We start from the raw sequence: 11394 nt of genomic DNA, 5'->3' as shown, positions 1-11394 counted from the left end.
CGCCTTTTCTTGAGTCCAGCTTTCGCCTTTCATCTCCAGTCCCTAAAGGCCACAGAGAAAATAATAACCTCAACCTTATTTCCCAACTGCCCGACCTTAAGCAATCTCTTCAGGCACAGCCGGCTTTGAACTGTCAAGTTGCACGGGTCCTCAGCTCCCTTCCCTCTTTGGGTCTTCAAACTGGCGATACCCCTCTTTTCTTGGTTCTTGGCCCATCCTGGAAACCCAGACCCCTGTGTGCACTGATTCGCTTCCTGCATTTGGACAGATCACTGGGCGAATTCTCACTACCGAAGGGGATCAGGAAAGGAAATTCCCGAAAGGGGAGAGCTGTGGGGCGGAGTGCGCGCGCAGTGCTGGGAGGCTTGGGATCCCGGGGAGGCGACGCTGGTGCCGAGGCCCCCTGACCAGCGCCCTAAGTCCTCGGTGGTCCTGATCAAGTTCAGTCTACAGTGGTCTGGGGACAGTTCAGGATGGGCCCCAAGTGGACAGCAGCCCATACAGGGACGCCCTTTTTACCACCCCTCGAGGTTTTGCCCTCCAACAGGCACACTTCCATCAGGGCAGCGTTTTTAACACTTGGGGTTCAGCAGCATTCGGAGGAAGCCCCGACGACCATCAGCGGTGGGTGTCTGGAGAGGAGGCTCGGGGCGAGGAAAACCCGGAGTCATCTGTTTTGTCCCCGCCTGTTTTCACCCACTCTTTGCCTCCACAAAGCTTATATGCGTCCCAGACAGCAAACTGCTGCTGCCCACACTAGCGCATTGCCTAAGTGCCACCCCTCATTTTCTCTCTTGAAAGGGTCTCTGGAAGAGCCCCGGAGTGTGAGGCCAGAGAGAACACAATTGAAAATGCTTCTCTCCTTCGTGTTCACTCTCGCGCGCCCATGATCATCAACCTTGCACACACCTCAGTTCATAATAGGCTTCAATCTCAACAGAATCTTTCCTCCTCCTCCTCCTCCTCCTCCTCCTCCTCCTCCTCCTCGCTCCCTCCCCATTCTCCTATACTTCCTCCTCCCCCCTCCTCAAAAGTCCTCAAAGCCCTGTTTCCTTCGTGCTTGTGTAATTCCTCCTGGGTTGATTCTAAAGAGATGGTCAGCAGCCCACACTAGTTTAACACCCTCGGTCATTTGTTTGGTTTTGGCACTGAACTAGAACTTGCCTCATATAATGGCTAAGAAGTTGTCCCTTGGTTTATATTTTCTGGAAGAGATTTTTCAAGGAAATGGTATCACCTCTCCCTCTCTCTCTCTCTCTCTCTTTTTTTTTTTTAATATTTAGTAGAATTAATCAGCAAAAACCACCTAGACCTGGTGCTTTGATTTGGAAGCTTATTAGTTGTTGATTTTATTTTTTAGTACATACTTGTGTGAATACTGCTTCAATTCTATTGCCAAATTTCTATGAATTGTATTTTCATTGTTAGTCCAAAATTAATTCCTCTTGAAATGTTATTTTGATGCATCTGTTATACTTAAGTATGTTGTTTAATCACCAAATTTGGGGGTTTCCTGCTATCTTAGTGATTGCTTGTTGAGTTCCACTGGGTATTCTTTTTATTCCTTTAAGTTCGTTGAAATATGTTTTATGGTCCATGATGGGCAGATCATGGTGGGTAATGAATGAAGTAATGAATGTAGACCTCAGGTGGACCCTATTACCTGGTGGTACTTCCACTTCACCCTTACCCTCTTTGATTTTCTAACTGCTGAATCTGCCAATTAGTGTTTGAGTGAGGCTGAAGTCTCCGACTATACCAGAGCATTTGTCCATATCTCCTTGCAGTTCTTTCAGGTTTTGCCAAATGAACGTATTCTACACTCTCCTGTTAGGGACATGCTTAGTAACGATGGTTATATCTGTCTTCTTGGGGAACTGACCCCTTAATCATATGTAATATCCTGTTTCACCCCTGATGATTTTGTCTTGAAGTTTTCTCTATCTGAACTAATATAGCTACTCCAGTTGTCTTTCAATCAATATTAGCCTAGTATATCTCTCTCCATCTTTTTATTTGCAATTTATCTGTGTGCCTTCACATTTAGGTATGTTTCTTGCTGGGCAGGGTGGCCCATACCTTAGTCTTGTAGTGCCAGCTCCTCTGGAGGCTGAGGTAGTCTTGCTTGACCCAGGGGTTTGGAGCCACACTGGACAACATAGTGACAACCCATCTTTTAATATTTTTAAAAAGTAGGTTTCTGTTTTGGAAGCTGCTCAGTATGCCAGAAGTTTTCATTGTGATTACAGCAAGAAATATCAAGACAAACCACAAAAGGAATCTTTCTTCGGTGAGTCCGACATGGTGATTTATGAATTCTTCACTGAGACAGAGAAAAACCAGCCTTAATGACAACAGAGAGTGGTGCCTATGCCCCAATTTTGGTCAATCTCTTATAAATGAGAGTCTGGGGGAAGAGGAGGAATTGATTTCAAAAAGTTGTTTGATTGACATGCTATTAGGTTGAAGGCCTAGAGCTTTGGGTTCTTACATAAGCAAACCAAACCCAGGACAGTGAAATAGAACTAGAGACCTTACCAGCCAGAAACCACCAACGAATCTCTAACTAGGTAGCTTCCTCTGTAACCAATCAAATATGATTTCTTTATTCTACTTTCCATGAACATATATCACTTTTTCCTTTCTTGCCCCTTCCAGTAGAGTGCTAAGTTGCTTCTAAAGCCCCATTTTTTCATCACTAAATGTTCAAATAAGCTCTTTAAAAATTTTTATTGATGAACTATAATTATACCTAGTAGAGAAATTCATTATGCCACATTTGTGTCTGCATATAACATAATCAATCTCATTCCCCAGTACCTTTCCTTTACTTCTCTCCTGCTGCTCTTTAAAATTTTAATGTGCTAAGGTTTACTTTTAAAAACAAAGGCCACCTGAAGAAATTTCCTGCAATGCATGCAGATTATTTTGAGACCTTAGCAATTTTTATTGATTATATGTGTACCCATTAAATATTGCAGTGTTTTGTTCACATAAACACTTCATAAACTGTAAGGGAACTTGGGTACACATACCCAGGACCTAGCAGTGAGTGCTCTTGGGTACCTTGATATGGAGATTTTAAAAAAACATCCAACTTTAGGGTTCTGATAGAGACACTGGAATGGAATCAGGTTGGCCAACTCTTGGGAAACAGTGTGTCGAAGTGTCAGAGCCCTGCTCCCTGGTCAGATCATGTATGGTGGAGTTTGAGTTACAGGCAGGTAAATATGATCTGCTTTGAGTATTATTATAAATATCAAACATATGTGATTGCTTTTTATTCTAATTCAACAGATATTCATTGTAAAAAAAGAACATATTCCCCTCACCTTGCAAACAAACAAACCCAAACATAATGAGAATTCCCCTGCACCCCAATCTTCCATTGGTGACCCATCTTTGTCACAGGTAGGCTGAGGTGAAGTGTAATATGTACTATGTGGCAAAGGAACTCAGGAATCCTAAGTGTCACTCTGACAACCATGGAGTCACCCTGTGCCCAAGGAGTAGTGTAAAGGTCAAGAAAAGGAAAATAACACTATTGTTTGCGTACAATTTCACCTCAGGACAAGAAACTGGTAAACTGAGGCAGAGAATGTGACCCATGTTGGAAACTTGAGAGGCTCTTCTGCTGTGAGTTGAAAGTGGATTTTCTGGAGTGCAGCGAATAAGATCCTTTGGGTTAGTCGGTAGTTAAGCTGGGTGTCCTTACACATCTCTGATGATGTTTGAGTGTTCCATGGAGTAAGTGTGTGCACTCTGGACTCTGAATCCAGCAACCTGACTTCAGGTCTGGGTGGGATTTTTTGTCTAGGCTTGGATAATGTTCGTTTTCTTGGTTTCTGCTTCCACATCCTGATTTAGGAGGTGAGGAGGTTTTGGTCCAGGGACAAAAGCTGCTCTGAGTTGGGTCTACAGCAGATCCCCAGCATGCTTCCTGTTCCTCAGTGGTTTGTGCCGGTCAGGTGTGGCACCTGCACTGCCAGATCCTCAGGAGGTGAAGTCCTTGAAGATGGGTTCTGGCAGAGGCCATGTCCAGGGAATTGGAACATATTGAATTTGGGTAACTAAACCATCCTTAGATATCTCCCCATCCTGCCACCAAGGTCCCTGAGACCCAAAAAGAACCCCTCATCCCTGCCAAGCCCAGTCCTCTTATGAACCTCAGGGTGGAAGGTCTCTTGCATGAAAATGTGGTTGCCACCAAATCCTCTGCTTGGGGCTTTGTCCAACACGACACCTTTTAATCACACCATCTTTAGGGTAAGTTGTTAATTGGGGAAATTGTGATGGTGTCAGCTCAGCCTCCAGTGATTGCGTCCTACTATGGGAGTGATGGTTTCTGAGTCCTGTAGTTTATTCTGATGGCTCATTTAATTCTGGTTGGTCATTGATCCTTTAAATTTTTTTTACTTGTTCTTTTTAGTCATCATGACAGTAGAGTATATTTTGACATATTTATACAAACATGGAGTACATCTTATTCTAATTAGAGTTGCAGTCTGTGGTTTACATGATGTGGAGATTCACTGTGGTATATTCATATACGTACATAGGAAAGTTATATTAGATTCATTCACTATATTTTGAATGATTCTTTATATTCAGAATTTCTGGCTCTGATGTCTCCATCGTTGGCACTGAAGGCCATGGTGACAGTCACTATGGAAGTGACTCCAGGTAACCTCAGAATAAATGATGTTTCTGTCACTATGTTACTTTTGCCTGTTTAGAAATTCACTTCAATGGAATGCACTAAATGTACTTTTTGTGATGTTTTTGGGATCCACATTGTTCAATGTTTCAGTAAGCTTTCTTTGAAAAATATTTTTTTTAGTTGTAGATGGACACAATACCTTTATTTATTTTTATGTGGTGCTGAGGCTCAAACCCAGTGCCTTGCACATGCTAGTTGAGTGCTCTACCACTGAGCCACAACCCAGTGCCTCAGTAATCTCTCTTATTGTGTGGTTTTGTTCCACTGGATGAATGCATCACAATGTATCCATAACTTAATGGACATTTGAATAGCTTCCAGCTTGGGGACTATCAGAAATAAAGCAATTAACAATAAATCCTTTTTGTGGACATATGTTTTATAAATTCCATTTTCAATTTGTTATTCAATACTTTGTGTCCATGGATATTACATTCACAGATACAAAATACATTCAAATGTTATAAAAGTGGAAATCTATGCACTTTTCTATTGTATTTCAAAATTTGGGGGAGGAAACTTAGCTTGAATATTGTTTCCTTTCAGCCTAATGTTTAATGCAGGCTGCACATACTATGCTAGGTGTATTACTAGATTATCACATTTGATTCATGCAACAACTCCATGAGGTACTAAATATTTTTTCACATGACACTTGCAAATTGAGGCATAGCAAATTAAAAGAGTCAGACAGAAGGCAACTGGTGGGTCCAGGACTAAAAGGGAGACCTCTCCAAAGGCAGAAAAAACCTAATTCTTTTATAGGGATGTCATCTGTCTGATAATATCCAAGTGGGGCAGGAGAAAGGGTAAAAATGGACAGGTAGGAAACTTGGACTGCTTCAAAGACAGGTTTTTATTCAGTGAGGCTAAGAAACTACAAAGAAGCCATGCTTCATCCAGGTCAGGCTGACTTCTGGGTAAGCAGAAAAAACTGATAAGACACCTGCTGTCTAATTCCTAGACCCTCAAAAAGGGGGGCACAGTAACCTGAATGGAGCACAGAATGTGTGAAGAGATCATGGACACTGAGTGCCTTTCCCAGGACTGGGTAGGGGATTACCACCTCCCTTAACTCTGTAGAGTCATATAGACCCCTAGGATAATAGTCATTTTCCAGTATCCCTCTCTTGGGACCCCTTCTGCTTTGGGAGTTCTGCTTTCTTTCTTTACAACTATGAAATCCTGTTTCTTGGCTCTCACCCTTGCGTCAGTGCATTTCTTTCTTTAAATTCCAGACAGAAAACCCAACCCCACACTGTGCTACACAAGCAGTTTCTAGGGACTGCATTGGAAGACTGCTTTTGGTCAGAAACGCCTCCCTCAGGGATCTGGAGCATAAAGTGGTGATAAAAGCCCTGAGAACAAGGAAATTCCAAAACTCAAAGTATTTTCTTCAGTATGGTGCTGAAAGTTGACCAGTCGTGGTTCATGTATCATATTTGAGCAAGAGAACCTCCCTCCAGCTGCTGGAGAGGAGATGGTTCTTCATCAAACTAGATCAGTCTGCAGGAGTCATGGCCTCTGCTTGCAGTGTCCTGAATACTCTGCTTGGAATCCTGGTTTTTGATAGTTTGCTCCTTGCTTCACCAGGGTATCAGAACCTTCTGAGACGTTGAAAACCTTGGAGTTTGATCCCTGAGGTAGGTAGCGTGAGGCGCCACAGTCCTTCCTTGAGCCCGGTAGTTTATTACAAGAACTTCAGGCATCAGAGGTGAGAATTGGATCAGCAAACACCTTGGAAGAGATTGGCAAAATGTTAGCAACCACCAACACTGTATTTGGGATTTTCTTCAGAACCCCGAGGCATTTTCAGTTAGGGAAAAACAAATGATTTCTGAAAATTAAATAGTTATTTTGGACTTTATTAGACCTTCTGAAAATAAATTTATGTAATTCATAGTAAATACATGTCTATTGTGAAAAATTATAACACTCAGAACTATACGGAATAAGAATGATCTCCCTACTTCCCCCCCCCCGTTAAAAAAATTCACATATAGATAAATATATGGATAGTTATTCCACCAGGTATGGTAGCACAGGTCTGCAACCCCAGTAGCTTGGGAGATTTGGGCAGGAAAATCACAAGTTCAAGTCAACCTTAAACTGTGTGTTAGCATTTACGAGACAAAATAGAACAACTGTACCACGACACAGACAGGTTTTTAAGGTTGAAACTCCAACATCACAAAAGCCCACGCCACAACAGGTCCACGTAAGTAGGAAAAAAAAGATGAAAAACTACAAACCACTCTACTTTTTCACACCAGAACAATCAGGGAAAGCGCGAACGCAGTCCCCACTACCACAAATTACGCAGTCGAGTTTCCCGCATTTGAGGAAATCGCAGGGGTCAGCGCAGCCGGAGTGCAATGGATGAGCCTCGCCCTGGGAAAACCACCTTCGTGATCATGGTGTTTCCCCTGCCAGGTAAGTATGAGCGCTTCGCTCTCCCTCGCACCACAGCCGCATACGCCCTGCACTGTACACACACGGTCACTAACTCGCCCACTCCCGGGCCCTCTCAGCCCTTACACACAGCGGTTACACCCCGGCTCGCGCAACAGCGCTTCACTCGCTCCCACAGCACGGGGAAATCAGCCGAGTTTAAGCAGCAGGTGCCCAAACCGCAGCCCCTGCGCTGTCTCATCTACATACGCCACGCTCTACCTGTGACGTCACAAGCGACGCCCTGCCCTAGGGCGCACGCCCAGTCTCTCGTTAGCTCCCCCTTCTGCGCCGTCACCGCGACCTACCAGCGCCCTGGCAGCGGGTGCTGGAGGTGATGTATTCCTCTGCCTTGTTCCCTCCTGCCCCACCCGGTGTTCGGCCGGTGGGCGGAGCCTGAGCCTGATCTCCTAGAACTGCCGGGTTCTTAATCTGTGACTGGGTGAGGACCCTTTTAGCCATTTGGGCTCTGCCACCCAGCTGCACCCCCAGCCTTACCTGTTGGGATTCTTGTTAAAGACAAACCAGGCATCAGACATTACCTAATGGGCGGCGGAGGATGAGGAACCAACCCAACCCTTTTAGAGAGGGAGCGTGTGTTGGGAATTCGGGCCAAACTGACTCAGAAGGATTCTTCCAAAACTGGACTGACCATACACAATTGAACTGGGAGGTCCAGAAGGAAACCAGAGTTGGGAGGAGTATCAGAGAAGCTTTAGTTAAGGATGTAGCTCAGTGGTAGAGTGCCACTTGCTTGGCATTTGACGCCCTGGGTTCGGCGTCCAGCACCCCAGGACCGGTTTTGGGGAGAGTTCATTTTAGGCGACTACAATTCATTGACCCCTGGTGAATTCTTCATGTTGGCTCCTCATATTGGTCTTCAGAATAATCTGAAAAGAGTAGGGCGGTCCTATTGCCTCTAGGCCTGAGTGGATGTGTTTTCCTGGACTGACGAAACAAAATAGAATCGGGGTCAAAAAATAGTGTAAACTCTGTTTTGATACCCGATGTGCCTCAACTTGTCTCTTTGGTTGCTATTTTTTTGGCGGGGGGGGGGGGTAGGGGGCGCTGGGGATCGAACCCAGGGCCTTAGTGCAAGGCAAGCACTCTACCTAGTGAGCTATCCCCCCAGCCCCTGGTTGCTATGTTTATAAAATCCTCTTTTTAAGTGTCTTTGTGACTTAAAAAAAAAAAAAAAAAAAAAATTAGTTGTCCTTTTACTTTCAGGAATCCCGAATGTTTTGAGATGGGTTTTTCAGATAAGACTGGTGTCTTTGTCCATTTATGCTGCTTCTCATGATTTGAATCTTTGTCCCCCTTCAAAGCTCGTGTGTTGAATGTTTAGTCCCCAGTGCAGCAGTGTTCAGAGATGGGTCTTTGGGAGGTGAGTGGATCATGAGGTCTCTGACTTCATGAAAGGATTAATCTATTTATGGATTCATAGTCCAGTGAGTTTGGAGGGAGGAGCTTTGTTGTCAAAGTGAGCTTTCCCCACTTCCCTACTGCCCTGAAGTGAGCAGCTGCTTCTGTCACAAGATCCTGCTGCCATGCTTTTTCTGCCTCACCATAGACTTAAAAGTGACTGGGCCAGCCATGGACTAGGAGTTCTGAAATCGGGAGCCACAATAAACCTCTCGTAATTCAAGTTGATTTATTTCAGGTTATCTTGCCATAGGAACGGAAAATTGACTAATGCTGCTATCCTACAGAATACCAGAGACGGAGTTAATTTATAAACATCAGAAATTTCTTTTCACAGTTCTGGAGGCTGGGCAGTTCAGGGTCAAGTCAAAGGCAGATTTGGTATGTGGTAAAGGCCCTTTCCCCATAGATGACACCATCTAGACGTCCTTACTTGGCAAACAGGATTGAAAGGGCAAAAGGGGACAAATCACTGTGTCCTGGTAGAAGAACAGATTAACAAACCAAACAAACCTCAAAAAAAAGGAAAGACACACACAAAACAGTGTGTGGGGAGCACCCAAGCTATTTGCCTAATTTTTGTATCTGCTTCCAACTTAGGACCAATCAGATCAGTTCAAATCTCTTTAAGCAATCACAAAAGATGCACCACATCTAGTTAGCCTGCGTACAGCTTCCATGCCCACAGCCTCTAACCAGGGCACACCTGAAGCCTCTTCCCCATATAGCCTTCCTGCCGCTCTGTCTGCTTTCAACTCTCTGCCAAAATGCAGTGATCTGACTGACTCCTTTGCTACTGCAAGCTGAGAATAAATAGCCTTTGCTCTTTTTTCCCCTGGGATTGAACCCACGGGTGCTCTACCACTTAGCTGCACCCAGAGTCATTTTTGTTTTTTATTTTGAGACAGAGTCTAAGTTCCTGAGGCTAGCCTCTAACTTGCAATCCTCCTGCCTCATCTTCACGAGTCCCTGGGATTATAGGTGTGTGCCGCTGTGCCCAGCTGCTCATCTTATTTAGTTGGTCAGCATTTATTCATAGAACCTTCAATGTAGAATTGACAAAGACTCCCTCCTGGCCAAACTTCAGTCAGTTTCCTCGGAGTCCTATTCTAGTTTTAGCAAAGAAACCTGCTAAGCCAGTTTAGCAAGAGTTCTCCACCCTTGACATCTAATCAAGTTCCTGTTGGTAATTTCCTACCTGCTCACTCCCTCATGCTGTCTCTTGGCTAAAAATCTCAGCAGTTCATGGGGTATTTGGTGTTGAACTCGGTTCCAAGCTGAAGACTTTCTCCCCTACTGCAGTATATGGAATAAAACTGATTGTTGTGTTTTCAGTACTGGGAATTGTACTCAAGTGTGCTCTGCTACTGAGCTACATCCACAGCCATTTATATTTTTTATTTTGAGACAGGGTCTCACCAAGTTGTCAAGGCTGTCTCCTCCTGCCTCAGGCTCCACGTGTGCCACTGCATCAGGCTCAAATCGGTCCTTGAGAACACTGCTTGGAAGCACAGAATCTTGGAATTGGTTTCTGCGGGGTTCCAGGATTATTTCACATTAAAAGATTAGAGATACTGGCTGAGCCAGTATACAGCGGCATGCGCCTACAATCCCAGTGGCTGGGAAGGCTGAGGCAGGAGGTTCAAAGGCAGCCTCAGCAACTTAGCAAGTCCCTAAGCAACTTACTGTGACCCTGTTTCAAAATAAAGTATAAAAAATGACAGGAGATGTGGCTTATTGGCTAAGTGCCCCTCTGTCAATCCCTGGTACCTTAGCTAAGGAATGCAAGATAGAAAGGAGGACATTGATAAGTGAAAAATACTGTAGCAAAGGTAAAAACCCAGTGAAGAATCTCAAGTTTAGCACAGAGGGCATAATTCAAAAGGAAAAACTATCAGTAAACAACGAGGTAAAAAAGGGAAATTATATAATCTAAAATCTGAAAAATAGATTGGAGGAAAATATTGCACAGTCTCAAGGACCTGTGAAAGAACATAGAAAGGTCTAACGTTCATGTTACCAGAGTGTGGAAGAACGAAAAGGACAAGGCTGACACGATAGCCAAGTGAGTAAATGACCAATTTGGTAAGACACAGAAACCTACAGGTTTGAGATGTTGCACGAACACCAAATGGAATAAAGAAGCTCAAAGTACTTTGTGACAAGATCCATGGCAATCCACCTTTTAAAAATTAAAGACAAAGAAACTACCTACAAAGAAAACCAGAAGGATAACAAATTACCATCAGGGTCAAAATAATTCAGGTGACAGTGGACTTCTCATCAGCAAACATGGAGACAGAAGTAAGTGGCACAACGTTCCAAGTGCTGATGGAAAACAAGGATCAAGCCACGCTCCTACACAGCAACAAGCATCTGATCAGCAATTAAACGGAAACTAAAAGAATCTCAGATTCAGGAAAACTAAGGGAATCTCTTACCTACAGTTGTAGCATAAAAGAATGGTCACTAGGATCTCTCTAAACAGAAAGGAAATAACAGAAGGAAATTTGAGACATCAGAAAGAATGGGGAAGAATAATCAAAATAGTATTTCCTTCTCTTGAGTCCTCTAAATTATACTTGATGGTTTAAGAAAATTCATACGCTGTTTGGCATGGTTCCACAATTATATAAAGGAAATGCTTAAAATATTGATGTCGGGATCTTAAGCCCCTTTGCTCTTCTCCACCAGCCACAAGGGAAGGGAGCACTCCCCAACAAGACCAGACTGGGATAGGTAGGCCGACTGACTGCCTGCACCCAGCCCTCAGGGCGGAGGACAATCAGACAAGTCAGGGA

The 11394-nt window shown here is 43.9% G+C and overlaps 1 non-coding gene across 1 annotated transcript; it reads right to left on the bottom strand.

Annotated features, from left to right (window-relative positions):
• Window positions 1-6999: 6999 nt before the first annotated feature.
• On the bottom strand, window positions 7000-7161 carry LOC124968440 (U1 spliceosomal RNA). The gene has a single exon (XR_007105724.1). It is a non-coding gene; the product is annotated as a U1 spliceosomal RNA (small nuclear RNA).
• Window positions 7162-11394: the final 4233 nt, after the last annotated feature.

This window comes from Sciurus carolinensis, chromosome 1, assembly GCF_902686445.1.
Source record: "Sciurus carolinensis chromosome 1, mSciCar1.2, whole genome shotgun sequence".
NCBI lineage: Eukaryota > Metazoa > Chordata > Mammalia > Rodentia > Sciuridae > Sciurus > Sciurus carolinensis.
This window is presented reverse-complemented; position numbering and strand designations above follow the sequence as displayed.